Genomic DNA, 12,923 nt, shown 5'->3' on the forward strand with positions numbered 1-12,923 from the left:
GGGGTGGGGGGGGGGGGGGGTGGGGGGGGGGGGGGGTGGGGGGGGGGGGGGGTGGGGGGGGGGGGGGGTGGGGGGGGGGGGGGGTGGGGGGGGGGGGGGGTGGGGGGGGGGGGGGGTGGGGGGGGGGGGGGGTGGGGGGGGGGGGGGGTGGGGGGGGGGGGGGGTGGGGGGGGGGGGGGGTGGGGGGGGGGGGGGGTGGGGGGGGGGGGGGGTGGGGGGGGGGGGGGGTGGGGGGGGGGGGGGGTGGGGGGGGGGGGGGGTGGGGGGGGGGGGGGGTGGGGGGGGGGGGGGGTGGGGGGGGGGGGGGGTGGGGGGGGGGGGGGGTGGGGGGGGGGGGGGGTGGGGGGGGGGGGGGGTGGGGGGGGGGGGGGGTGGGGGGGGGGGGGGGTGGGGGGGGGGGGGGGTGGGGGGGGGGGGGGGTGGGGGGGGGGGGGGGTGGGGGGGGGGGGGGGTGGGGGGGGGGGGGGGTGGGGGGGGGGGGGGGTGGGGGGGGGGGGGGGTGGGGGGGGGGGGGGGTGGGGGGGGGGGGGGGTGGGGGGGGGGGGGGGTGGGGGGGGGGGGGGGTGGGGGGGGGGGGGGGTGGGGGGGGGGGGGGGTGGGGGGGGGGGGGGGTGGGGGGGGGGGGGGGTGGGGGGGGGGGGGGGTGGGGGGGGGGGGGGGTGGGGGGGGGGGGGGGTGGGGGGGGGGGGGGGTGGGGGGGGGGGGGGGTGGGGGGGGGGGGGGGTGGGGGGGGGGGGGGGTGGGGGGGGGGGGGGGTGGGGGGGGGGGGGGGTGGGGGGGGGGGGGGGTGGGGGGGGGGGGGGGTGGGGGGGGGGGGGGGTGGGGGGGGGGGGGGGTGGGGGGGGGGGGGGGTGGGGGGGGGGGGGGGTGGGGGGGGGGGGGGGTGGGGGGGGGGGGGGGTGGGGGGGGGGGGGGGTGGGGGGGGGGGGGGGTGGGGGGGGGGGGGGGTGGGGGGGGGGGGGGGTGGGGGGGGGGGGGGGTGGGGGGGGGGGGGGGTGGGGGGGGGGGGGGGTGGGGGGGGGGGGGGGTGGGGGGGGGGGGGGGTGGGGGGGGGGGGGGGTGGGGGGGGGGGGGGGTGGGGGGGGGGGGGGGTGGGGGGGGGGGGGGGTGGGGGGGGGGGGGGGTGGGGGGGGGGGGGGGTGGGGGGGGGGGGGGGTGGGGGGGGGGGGGGGTGGGGGGGGGGGGGGGTGGGGGGGGGGGGGGGTGGGGGGGGGGGGGGGTGGGGGGGGGGGGGGGTGGGGGGGGGGGGGGGTGGGGGGGGGGGGGGGTGGGGGGGGGGGGGGGTGGGGGGGGGGGGGGGTGGGGGGGGGGGGGGGTGGGGGGGGGGGGGGGTGGGGGGGGGGGGGGGTGGGGGGGGGGGGGGGTGGGGGGGGGGGGGGGTGGGGGGGGGGGGGGGTGGGGGGGGGGGGGGGTGGGGGGGGGGGGGGGTGGGGGGGGGGGGGGGTGGGGGGGGGGGGGGGTGGGGGGGGGGGGGGGTGGGGGGGGGGGGGGGTGGGGGGGGGGGGGGGTGGGGGGGGGGGGGGGTGGGGGGGGGGGGGGGTGGGGGGGGGGGGGGGTGGGGGGGGGGGGGGGTGGGGGGGGGGGGGGGTGGGGGGGGGGGGGGGTGGGGGGGGGGGGGGGTGGGGGGGGGGGGGGGTGGGGGGGGGGGGGGGTGGGGGGGGGGGGGGGTGGGGGGGGGGGGGGGTGGGGGGGGGGGGGGGTGGGGGGGGGGGGGGGTGGGGGGGGGGGGGGGTGGGGGGGGGGGGGGGTGGGGGGGGGGGGGGGTGGGGGGGGGGGGGGGTGGGGGGGGGGGGGGGTGGGGGGGGGGGGGGGTGGGGGGGGGGGGGGGTGGGGGGGGGGGGGGGTGGGGGGGGGGGGGGGTGGGGGGGGGGGGGGGTGGGGGGGGGGGGGGGTGGGGGGGGGGGGGGGTGGGGGGGGGGGGGGGTGGGGGGGGGGGGGGGTGGGGGGGGGGGGGGGTGGGGGGGGGGGGGGGTGGGGGGGGGGGGGGGTGGGGGGGGGGGGGGGTGGGGGGGGGGGGGGGTGGGGGGGGGGGGGGGTGGGGGGGGGGGGGGGTGGGGGGGGGGGGGGGTGGGGGGGGGGGGGGGTGGGGGGGGGGGGGGGTGGGGGGGGGGGGGGGTGGGGGGGGGGGGGGGTGGGGGGGGGGGGGGGTGGGGGGGGGGGGGGGTGGGGGGGGGGGGGGGTGGGGGGGGGGGGGGGTGGGGGGGGGGGGGGGTGGGGGGGGGGGGGGGTGGGGGGGGGGGGGGGTGGGGGGGGGGGGGGGTGGGGGGGGGGGGGGGTGGGGGGGGGGGGGGGTGGGGGGGGGGGGGGGTGGGGGGGGGGGGGGGTGGGGGGGGGGGGGGGTGGGGGGGGGGGGGGGTGGGGGGGGGGGGGGGTGGGGGGGGGGGGGGGTGGGGGGGGGGGGGGGTGGGGGGGGGGGGGGGTGGGGGGGGGGGGGGGTGGGGGGGGGGGGGGGTGGGGGGGGGGGGGGGTGGGGGGGGGGGGGGGTGGGGGGGGGGGGGGGTGGGGGGGGGGGGGGGTGGGGGGGGGGGGGGGTGGGGGGGGGGGGGGGTGGGGGGGGGGGGGGGTGGGGGGGGGGGGGGGTGGGGGGGGGGGGGGGTGGGGGGGGGGGGGGGTGGGGGGGGGGGGGGGTGGGGGGGGGGGGGGGTGGGGGGGGGGGGGGGTGGGGGGGGGGGGGGGTGGGGGGGGGGGGGGGTGGGGGGGGGGGGGGGTGGGGGGGGGGGGGGGTGGGGGGGGGGGGGGGTGGGGGGGGGGGGGGGTGGGGGGGGGGGGGGGTGGGGGGGGGGGGGGGTGGGGGGGGGGGGGGGTGGGGGGGGGGGGGGGTGGGGGGGGGGGGGGGTGGGGGGGGGGGGGGGTGGGGGGGGGGGGGGGTGGGGGGGGGGGGGGGTGGGGGGGGGGGGGGGTGGGGGGGGGGGGGGGTGGGGGGGGGGGGGGGTGGGGGGGGGGGGGGGTGGGGGGGGGGGGGGGTGGGGGGGGGGGGGGGTGGGGGGGGGGGGGGGTGGGGGGGGGGGGGGGTGGGGGGGGGGGGGGGTGGGGGGGGGGGGGGGTGGGGGGGGGGGGGGGTGGGGGGGGGGGGGGGTGGGGGGGGGGGGGGGTGGGGGGGGGGGGGGGTGGGGGGGGGGGGGGGTGGGGGGGGGGGGGGGTGGGGGGGGGGGGGGGTGGGGGGGGGGGGGGGTGGGGGGGGGGGGGGGTGGGGGGGGGGGGGGGTGGGGGGGGGGGGGGGTGGGGGGGGGGGGGGGTGGGGGGGGGGGGGGGTGGGGGGGGGGGGGGGTGGGGGGGGGGGGGGGTGGGGGGGGGGGGGGGTGGGGGGGGGGGGGGGTGGGGGGGGGGGGGGGTGGGGGGGGGGGGGGGTGGGGGGGGGGGGGGGTGGGGGGGGGGGGGGGTGGGGGGGGGGGGGGGTGGGGGGGGGGGGGGGTGGGGGGGGGGGGGGGTGGGGGGGGGGGGGGGTGGGGGGGGGGGGGGGTGGGGGGGGGGGGGGGTGGGGGGGGGGGGGGGTGGGGGGGGGGGGGGGTGGGGGGGGGGGGGGGTGGGGGGGGGGGGGGGTGGGGGGGGGGGGGGGTGGGGGGGGGGGGGGGTGGGGGGGGGGGGGGGTGGGGGGGGGGGGGGGTGGGGGGGGGGGGGGGTGGGGGGGGGGGGGGGTGGGGGGGGGGGGGGGTGGGGGGGGGGGGGGGTGGGGGGGGGGGGGGGTGGGGGGGGGGGGGGGTGGGGGGGGGGGGGGGTGGGGGGGGGGGGGGGTGGGGGGGGGGGGGGGTGGGGGGGGGGGGGGGTGGGGGGGGGGGGGGGTGGGGGGGGGGGGGGGTGGGGGGGGGGGGGGGTGGGGGGGGGGGGGGGTGGGGGGGGGGGGGGGTGGGGGGGGGGGGGGGTGGGGGGGGGGGGGGGTGGGGGGGGGGGGGGGTGGGGGGGGGGGGGGGTGGGGGGGGGGGGGGGTGGGGGGGGGGGGGGGTGGGGGGGGGGGGGGGTGGGGGGGGGGGGGGGTGGGGGGGGGGGGGGGTGGGGGGGGGGGGGGGTGGGGGGGGGGGGGGGTGGGGGGGGGGGGGGGTGGGGGGGGGGGGGGGTGGGGGGGGGGGGGGGTGGGGGGGGGGGGGGGTGGGGGGGGGGGGGGGTGGGGGGGGGGGGGGGTGGGGGGGGGGGGGGGTGGGGGGGGGGGGGGGTGGGGGGGGGGGGGGGTGGGGGGGGGGGGGGGTGGGGGGGGGGGGGGGTGGGGGGGGGGGGGGGTGGGGGGGGGGGGGGGTGGGGGGGGGGGGGGGTGGGGGGGGGGGGGGGTGGGGGGGGGGGGGGGTGGGGGGGGGGGGGGGTGGGGGGGGGGGGGGGTGGGGGGGGGGGGGGGTGGGGGGGGGGGGGGGTGGGGGGGGGGGGGGGTGGGGGGGGGGGGGGGTGGGGGGGGGGGGGGGTGGGGGGGGGGGGGGGTGGGGGGGGGGGGGGGTGGGGGGGGGGGGGGGTGGGGGGGGGGGGGGGTGGGGGGGGGGGGGGGTGGGGGGGGGGGGGGGTGGGGGGGGGGGGGGGTGGGGGGGGGGGGGGGTGGGGGGGGGGGGGGGTGGGGGGGGGGGGGGGTGGGGGGGGGGGGGGGTGGGGGGGGGGGGGGGTGGGGGGGGGGGGGGGTGGGGGGGGGGGGGGGTGGGGGGGGGGGGGGGTGGGGGGGGGGGGGGGTGGGGGGGGGGGGGGGTGGGGGGGGGGGGGGGTGGGGGGGGGGGGGGGTGGGGGGGGGGGGGGGTGGGGGGGGGGGGGGGTGGGGGGGGGGGGGGGTGGGGGGGGGGGGGGGTGGGGGGGGGGGGGGGTGGGGGGGGGGGGGGGTGGGGGGGGGGGGGGGTGGGGGGGGGGGGGGGTGGGGGGGGGGGGGGGTGGGGGGGGGGGGGGGTGGGGGGGGGGGGGGGTGGGGGGGGGGGGGGGTGGGGGGGGGGGGGGGTGGGGGGGGGGGGGGGTGGGGGGGGGGGGGGGTGGGGGGGGGGGGGGGTGGGGGGGGGGGGGGGTGGGGGGGGGGGGGGGTGGGGGGGGGGGGGGGTGGGGGGGGGGGGGGGTGGGGGGGGGGGGGGGTGGGGGGGGGGGGGGGTGGGGGGGGGGGGGGGTGGGGGGGGGGGGGGGTGGGGGGGGGGGGGGGTGGGGGGGGGGGGGGGTGGGGGGGGGGGGGGGTGGGGGGGGGGGGGGGTGGGGGGGGGGGGGGGTGGGGGGGGGGGGGGGTGGGGGGGGGGGGGGGTGGGGGGGGGGGGGGGTGGGGGGGGGGGGGGGTGGGGGGGGGGGGGGGTGGGGGGGGGGGGGGGTGGGGGGGGGGGGGGGTGGGGGGGGGGGGGGGTGGGGGGGGGGGGGGGTGGGGGGGGGGGGGGGTGGGGGGGGGGGGGGGTGGGGGGGGGGGGGGGTGGGGGGGGGGGGGGGTGGGGGGGGGGGGGGGTGGGGGGGGGGGGGGGTGGGGGGGGGGGGGGGTGGGGGGGGGGGGGGGTGGGGGGGGGGGGGGGTGGGGGGGGGGGGGGGTGGGGGGGGGGGGGGGTGGGGGGGGGGGGGGGTGGGGGGGGGGGGGGGTGGGGGGGGGGGGGGGTGGGGGGGGGGGGGGGTGGGGGGGGGGGGGGGTGGGGGGGGGGGGGGGTGGGGGGGGGGGGGGGTGGGGGGGGGGGGGGGTGGGGGGGGGGGGGGGTGGGGGGGGGGGGGGGTGGGGGGGGGGGGGGGTGGGGGGGGGGGGGGGTGGGGGGGGGGGGGGGTGGGGGGGGGGGGGGGTGGGGGGGGGGGGGGGTGGGGGGGGGGGGGGGTGGGGGGGGGGGGGGGTGGGGGGGGGGGGGGGTGGGGGGGGGGGGGGGTGGGGGGGGGGGGGGGTGGGGGGGGGGGGGGGTGGGGGGGGGGGGGGGTGGGGGGGGGGGGGGGTGGGGGGGGGGGGGGGTGGGGGGGGGGGGGGGTGGGGGGGGGGGGGGGTGGGGGGGGGGGGGGGTGGGGGGGGGGGGGGGTGGGGGGGGGGGGGGGTGGGGGGGGGGGGGGGTGGGGGGGGGGGGGGGTGGGGGGGGGGGGGGGTGGGGGGGGGGGGGGGTGGGGGGGGGGGGGGGTGGGGGGGGGGGGGGGTGGGGGGGGGGGGGGGTGGGGGGGGGGGGGGGTGGGGGGGGGGGGGGGTGGGGGGGGGGGGGGGTGGGGGGGGGGGGGGGTGGGGGGGGGGGGGGGTGGGGGGGGGGGGGGGTGGGGGGGGGGGGGGGTGGGGGGGGGGGGGGGTGGGGGGGGGGGGGGGTGGGGGGGGGGGGGGGTGGGGGGGGGGGGGGGTGGGGGGGGGGGGGGGTGGGGGGGGGGGGGGGTGGGGGGGGGGGGGGGTGGGGGGGGGGGGGGGTGGGGGGGGGGGGGGGTGGGGGGGGGGGGGGGTGGGGGGGGGGGGGGGTGGGGGGGGGGGGGGGTGGGGGGGGGGGGGGGTGGGGGGGGGGGGGGGTGGGGGGGGGGGGGGGTGGGGGGGGGGGGGGGTGGGGGGGGGGGGGGGTGGGGGGGGGGGGGGGTGGGGGGGGGGGGGGGTGGGGGGGGGGGGGGGTGGGGGGGGGGGGGGGTGGGGGGGGGGGGGGGTGGGGGGGGGGGGGGGTGGGGGGGGGGGGGGGTGGGGGGGGGGGGGGGTGGGGGGGGGGGGGGGTGGGGGGGGGGGGGGGTGGGGGGGGGGGGGGGTGGGGGGGGGGGGGGGTGGGGGGGGGGGGGGGTGGGGGGGGGGGGGGGTGGGGGGGGGGGGGGGTGGGGGGGGGGGGGGGTGGGGGGGGGGGGGGGTGGGGGGGGGGGGGGGTGGGGGGGGGGGGGGGTGGGGGGGGGGGGGGGTGGGGGGGGGGGGGGGTGGGGGGGGGGGGGGGTGGGGGGGGGGGGGGGTGGGGGGGGGGGGGGGTGGGGGGGGGGGGGGGTGGGGGGGGGGGGGGGTGGGGGGGGGGGGGGGTGGGGGGGGGGGGGGGTGGGGGGGGGGGGGGGTGGGGGGGGGGGGGGGTGGGGGGGGGGGGGGGTGGGGGGGGGGGGGGGTGGGGGGGGGGGGGGGTGGGGGGGGGGGGGGGTGGGGGGGGGGGGGGGTGGGGGGGGGGGGGGGTGGGGGGGGGGGGGGGTGGGGGGGGGGGGGGGTGGGGGGGGGGGGGGGTGGGGGGGGGGGGGGGTGGGGGGGGGGGGGGGTGGGGGGGGGGGGGGGTGGGGGGGGGGGGGGGTGGGGGGGGGGGGGGGTGGGGGGGGGGGGGGGTGGGGGGGGGGGGGGGTGGGGGGGGGGGGGGGTGGGGGGGGGGGGGGGTGGGGGGGGGGGGGGGTGGGGGGGGGGGGGGGTGGGGGGGGGGGGGGGTGGGGGGGGGGGGGGGTGGGGGGGGGGGGGGGTGGGGGGGGGGGGGGGTGGGGGGGGGGGGGGGTGGGGGGGGGGGGGGGTGGGGGGGGGGGGGGGTGGGGGGGGGGGGGGGTGGGGGGGGGGGGGGGTGGGGGGGGGGGGGGGTGGGGGGGGGGGGGGGTGGGGGGGGGGGGGGGTGGGGGGGGGGGGGGGTGGGGGGGGGGGGGGGTGGGGGGGGGGGGGGGTGGGGGGGGGGGGGGGTGGGGGGGGGGGGGGGTGGGGGGGGGGGGGGGTGGGGGGGGGGGGGGGTGGGGGGGGGGGGGGGTGGGGGGGGGGGGGGGTGGGGGGGGGGGGGGGTGGGGGGGGGGGGGGGTGGGGGGGGGGGGGGGTGGGGGGGGGGGGGGGTGGGGGGGGGGGGGGGTGGGGGGGGGGGGGGGTGGGGGGGGGGGGGGGTGGGGGGGGGGGGGGGTGGGGGGGGGGGGGGGTGGGGGGGGGGGGGGGTGGGGGGGGGGGGGGGTGGGGGGGGGGGGGGGTGGGGGGGGGGGGGGGTGGGGGGGGGGGGGGGTGGGGGGGGGGGGGGGTGGGGGGGGGGGGGGGTGGGGGGGGGGGGGGGTGGGGGGGGGGGGGGGTGGGGGGGGGGGGGGGTGGGGGGGGGGGGGGGTGGGGGGGGGGGGGGGTGGGGGGGGGGGGGGGTGGGGGGGGGGGGGGGTGGGGGGGGGGGGGGGTGGGGGGGGGGGGGGGTGGGGGGGGGGGGGGGTGGGGGGGGGGGGGGGTGGGGGGGGGGGGGGGTGGGGGGGGGGGGGGGTGGGGGGGGGGGGGGGTGGGGGGGGGGGGGGGTGGGGGGGGGGGGGGGTGGGGGGGGGGGGGGGTGGGGGGGGGGGGGGGTGGGGGGGGGGGGGGGTGGGGGGGGGGGGGGGTGGGGGGGGGGGGGGGTGGGGGGGGGGGGGGGTGGGGGGGGGGGGGGGTGGGGGGGGGGGGGGGTGGGGGGGGGGGGGGGTGGGGGGGGGGGGGGGTGGGGGGGGGGGGGGGTGGGGGGGGGGGGGGGTGGGGGGGGGGGGGGGTGGGGGGGGGGGGGGGTGGGGGGGGGGGGGGGTGGGGGGGGGGGGGGGTGGGGGGGGGGGGGGGTGGGGGGGGGGGGGGGTGGGGGGGGGGGGGGGTGGGGGGGGGGGGGGGTGGGGGGGGGGGGGGGTGGGGGGGGGGGGGGGTGGGGGGGGGGGGGGGTGGGGGGGGGGGGGGGTGGGGGGGGGGGGGGGTGGGGGGGGGGGGGGGTGGGGGGGGGGGGGGGTGGGGGGGGGGGGGGGTGGGGGGGGGGGGGGGTGGGGGGGGGGGGGGGTGGGGGGGGGGGGGGGTGGGGGGGGGGGGGGGTGGGGGGGGGGGGGGGTGGGGGGGGGGGGGGGTGGGGGGGGGGGGGGGTGGGGGGGGGGGGGGGTGGGGGGGGGGGGGGGTGGGGGGGGGGGGGGGTGGGGGGGGGGGGGGGTGGGGGGGGGGGGGGGTGGGGGGGGGGGGGGGTGGGGGGGGGGGGGGGTGGGGGGGGGGGGGGGTGGGGGGGGGGGGGGGTGGGGGGGGGGGGGGGTGGGGGGGGGGGGGGGTGGGGGGGGGGGGGGGTGGGGGGGGGGGGGGGTGGGGGGGGGGGGGGGTGGGGGGGGGGGGGGGTGGGGGGGGGGGGGGGTGGGGGGGGGGGGGGGTGGGGGGGGGGGGGGGTGGGGGGGGGGGGGGGTGGGGGGGGGGGGGGGTGGGGGGGGGGGGGGGTGGGGGGGGGGGGGGGTGGGGGGGGGGGGGGGTGGGGGGGGGGGGGGGTGGGGGGGGGGGGGGGTGGGGGGGGGGGGGGGTGGGGGGGGGGGGGGGTGGGGGGGGGGGGGGGTGGGGGGGGGGGGGGGTGGGGGGGGGGGGGGGTGGGGGGGGGGGGGGGTGGGGGGGGGGGGGGGTGGGGGGGGGGGGGGGTGGGGGGGGGGGGGGGTGGGGGGGGGGGGGGGTGGGGGGGGGGGGGGGTGGGGGGGGGGGGGGGTGGGGGGGGGGGGGGGTGGGGGGGGGGGGGGGTGGGGGGGGGGGGGGGTGGGGGGGGGGGGGGGTGGGGGGGGGGGGGGGTGGGGGGGGGGGGGGGTGGGGGGGGGGGGGGGTGGGGGGGGGGGGGGGTGGGGGGGGGGGGGGGTGGGGGGGGGGGGGGGTGGGGGGGGGGGGGGGTGGGGGGGGGGGGGGGTGGGGGGGGGGGGGGGTGGGGGGGGGGGGGGGTGGGGGGGGGGGGGGGTGGGGGGGGGGGGGGGTGGGGGGGGGGGGGGGTGGGGGGGGGGGGGGGTGGGGGGGGGGGGGGGTGGGGGGGGGGGGGGGTGGGGGGGGGGGGGGGTGGGGGGGGGGGGGGGTGGGGGGGGGGGGGGGTGGGGGGGGGGGGGGGTGGGGGGGGGGGGGGGTGGGGGGGGGGGGGGGTGGGGGGGGGGGGGGGTGGGGGGGGGGGGGGGTGGGGGGGGGGGGGGGTGGGGGGGGGGGGGGGTGGGGGGGGGGGGGGGTGGGGGGGGGGGGGGGTGGGGGGGGGGGGGGGTGGGGGGGGGGGGGGGTGGGGGGGGGGGGGGGTGGGGGGGGGGGGGGGTGGGGGGGGGGGGGGGTGGGGGGGGGGGGGGGTGGGGGGGGGGGGGGGTGGGGGGGGGGGGGGGTGGGGGGGGGGGGGGGTGGGGGGGGGGGGGGGTGGGGGGGGGGGGGGGTGGGGGGGGGGGGGGGTGGGGGGGGGGGGGGGTGGGGGGGGGGGGGGGTGGGGGGGGGGGGGGGTGGGGGGGGGGGGGGGTGGGGGGGGGGGGGGGTGGGGGGGGGGGGGGGTGGGGGGGGGGGGGGGTGGGGGGGGGGGGGGGTGGGGGGGGGGGGGGGTGGGGGGGGGGGGGGGTGGGGGGGGGGGGGGGTGGGGGGGGGGGGGGGTGGGGGGGGGGGGGGGTGGGGGGGGGGGGGGGTGGGGGGGGGGGGGGGTGGGGGGGGGGGGGGGTGGGGGGGGGGGGGGGTGGGGGGGGGGGGGGGTGGGGGGGGGGGGGGGTGGGGGGGGGGGGGGGTGGGGGGGGGGGGGGGTGGGGGGGGGGGGGGGTGGGGGGGGGGGGGGGTGGGGGGGGGGGGGGGTGGGGGGGGGGGGGGGTGGGGGGGGGGGGGGGTGGGGGGGGGGGGGGGTGGGGGGGGGGGGGGGTGGGGGGGGGGGGGGGTGGGGGGGGGGGGGGGTGGGGGGGGGGGGGGGTGGGGGGGGGGGGGGGTGGGGGGGGGGGGGGGTGGGGGGGGGGGGGGGTGGGGGGGGGGGGGGGTGGGGGGGGGGGGGGGTGGGGGGGGGGGGGGGTGGGGGGGGGGGGGGGTGGGGGGGGGGGGGGGTGGGGGGGGGGGGGGGTGGGGGGGGGGGGGGGTGGGGGGGGGGGGGGGTGGGGGGGGGGGGGGGTGGGGGGGGGGGGGGGTGGGGGGGGGGGGGGGTGGGGGGGGGGGGGGGTGGGGGGGGGGGGGGGTGGGGGGGGGGGGGGGTGGGGGGGGGGGGGGGTGGGGGGGGGGGGGGGTGGGGGGGGGGGGGGGTGGGGGGGGGGGGGGGTGGGGGGGGGGGGGGGTGGGGGGGGGGGGGGGTGGGGGGGGGGGGGGGTGGGGGGGGGGGGGGGTGGGGGGGGGGGGGGGTGGGGGGGGGGGGGGGTGGGGGGGGGGGGGGGTGGGGGGGGGGGGGGGTGGGGGGGGGGGGGGGTGGGGGGGGGGGGGGGTGGGGGGGGGGGGGGGTGGGGGGGGGGGGGGGTGGGGGGGGGGGGGGGTGGGGGGGGGGGGGGGTGGGGGGGGGGGGGGGTGGGGGGGGGGGGGGGTGGGGGGGGGGGGGGGTGGGGGGGGGGGGGGGTGGGGGGGGGGGGGGGTGGGGGGGGGGGGGGGTGGGGGGGGGGGGGGGTGGGGGGGGGGGGGGGTGGGGGGGGGGGGGGGTGGGGGGGGGGGGGGGTGGGGGGGGGGGGGGGTGGGGGGGGGGGGGGGTGGGGGGGGGGGGGGGTGGGGGGGGGGGGGGGTGGGGGGGGGGGGGGGTGGGGGGGGGGGGGGGTGGGGGGGGGGGGGGGTGGGGGGGGGGGGGGGTGGGGGGGGGGGGGGGTGGGGGGGGGGGGGGGTGGGGGGGGGGGGGGGTGGGGGGGGGGGGGGGTGGGGGGGGGGGGGGGTGGGGGGGGGGGGGGGTGGGGGGGGGGGGGGGTGGGGGGGGGGGGGGGTGGGGGGGGGGGGGGGTGGGGGGGGGGGGGGGTGGGGGGGGGGGGGGGTGGGGGGGGGGGGGGGTGGGGGGGGGGGGGGGTGGGGGGGGGGGGGGGTGGGGGGGGGGGGGGGTGGGGGGGGGGGGGGGTGGGGGGGGGGGGGGGTGGGGGGGGGGGGGGGTGGGGGGGGGGGGGGGTGGGGGGGGGGGGGGGTGGGGGGGGGGGGGGGTGGGGGGGGGGGGGGGTGGGGGGGGGGGGGGGTGGGGGGGGGGGGGGGTGGGGGGGGGGGGGGGTGGGGGGGGGGGGGGGTGGGGGGGGGGGGGGGTGGGGGGGGGGGGGGGTGGGGGGGGGGGGGGGTGGGGGGGGGGGGGGGTGGGGGGGGGGGGGGGTGGGGGGGGGGGGGGGTGGGGGGGGGGGGGGGTGGGGGGGGGGGGGGGTGGGGGGGGGGGGGGGTGGGGGGGGGGGGGGGTGGGGGGGGGGGGGGGTGGGGGGGGGGGGGGGTGGGGGGGGGGGGGGGTGGGGGGGGGGGGGGGTGGGGGGGGGGGGGGGTGGGGGGGGGGGGGGGTGGGGGGGGGGGGGGGTGGGGGGGGGGGGGGGTGGGGGGGGGGGGGGGTGGGGGGGGGGGGGGGTGGGGGGGGGGGGGGGTGGGGGGGGGGGGGGGTGGGGGGGGGGGGGGGTGGGGGGGGGGGGGGGTGGGGGGGGGGGGGGGTGGGGGGGGGGGGGGGTGGGGGGGGGGGGGGGTGGGGGGGGGGGGGGGTGGGGGGGGGGGGGGGTGGGGGGGGGGGGGGGTGGGGGGGGGGGGGGGTGGGGGGGGGGGGGGGTGGGGGGGGGGGGGGGTGGGGGGGGGGGGGGGTGGGGGGGGGGGGGGGTAGTTTGGGGGGGGGGGGGGGTGGGGGGGGGGGGGGGTGGATGGGGGGAGGGGGGGTGGGGGGGGGGGGGGGGTTGGGGGGGGGGGTGTTGGGGGGGGGGGCGGTTTGGGGGCTGGGCGGGTTGGGGGCAGGGGGGGGTGGGCGGGGCGGGGGGGGGGGGGGGGGGGGGGAGGGGGGGGGGGGGGGGGGGGGGGGGGGGGGGGGGGGGGGGGGGGGGGGGGGGGGGGGGGGGGGGGGGGGGGGGGGGGGGGGAAGGGTTTGGAAGTCAGCTCTACCTTCCCCTCCCGTAAGGGGACTTTGGCCGGTTTGAGCTCGCTTCCTACCTTCACAGCGGAGGCTGTGTAAGATAGGTGTGGCTGAGAGACCCCCCTTGGCACTGTGACTAGCCAGGGAGCGCTCAGCAGAGAATGTGGGAGCATGAAAATGATTTTGGCTTCATATGTAAACTTGCGCCACGCCAATGTGGCAGTGTAGGCTCAGATGGACGAAGGAAAAGGTTCTCAAGGAGAGGTTTGAAGAAAAGTTTTGAAGGTTTAAACTAAGATGGAGGCGGCTTGAAGCAGGTCCCATCGGTATCCTGGGGAACACGCACGAGCAGTGGCGTAGCTAGGGAAAATTGAGCCCGGGACAAAATCTGAGTTTTGCGCCCCCCCCCCCGGCATA

This window comes from Sphaerodactylus townsendi, linkage group LG05 (genome assembly GCF_021028975.2).
Source record: "Sphaerodactylus townsendi isolate TG3544 linkage group LG05, MPM_Stown_v2.3, whole genome shotgun sequence".
Lineage (NCBI taxonomy): Eukaryota > Metazoa > Chordata > Lepidosauria > Squamata > Sphaerodactylidae > Sphaerodactylus > Sphaerodactylus townsendi.